Genomic DNA, 790 nt, shown 5'->3' with positions numbered 1-790 from the left:
GCCAATCAGCACAAACTGTGAAAAACCTAATAGAATATGAAAATGCCTTCCAATCACCAAAAGATTCTTTATGTCCATGTTTCAATGTTAATACTTCATCCTAGTGTTATTGGGTAGCTTGCTTCTAAAGAGTGGCTCACCAACTAAACATGACAGGGTTTGGGCTGCTTGACTCTTCTTCCAGAGTTGAATTCCATATTCTTTTCATCTTGAATATAGGATTGAACAAACTAAACAAAAGCATAGCAAAAAAAAAGTGGTAAAGTTTACTAGAGAAAGTAAAAGTGCAGAGTGGGAGAAAGCCTGGCTCTGCAGAGCAAGCATCAGCAGAATAAATAGAAAAACAGGTAAGGACAAAGATAAAGGTACATACAGCATCTAGGAAAAGTGTGACAAGGCATGGAAAGCTATAATAGCAGCCTCTATAATGACAGGCATGTGTCCTTTTATGTTAACAAAATCTTGAGGAAACCCATGAGAACTGCACATAGGTCCTGAGATGCCACTCTGGGATCCCAAGCTGCAGGCTGGGATCAGGTGCAGCCCATTCTACAGAAAGCCTACTCGAGCTCTCTGGTGAAAAATGGCCTGCAGGGCTTTGATCTGTGAATGGGTCTGGTAGTTAACAGCACACGCCCACCTTGAGCCAGCTCTTGCCTTGCCCACTTCTTCTACCTCTTTAGTACACCCCTGCTTTCAGTCTGAGATATGTTTGGATCTTTCTTTTCATAGTGCATGACCTGTGTTCCATAGAGCTAATTCTATGATGACTGTCTTCCTCCTCAGGAAA

This window comes from Octodon degus, unplaced genomic scaffold (genome assembly GCF_000260255.1).
Source record: "Octodon degus isolate 3935 unplaced genomic scaffold, OctDeg1.0 scaffold00454, whole genome shotgun sequence".
NCBI classification, from domain to species: Eukaryota; Metazoa; Chordata; class Mammalia; order Rodentia; family Octodontidae; genus Octodon; species Octodon degus.
This window is presented reverse-complemented; position numbering follows the sequence as displayed.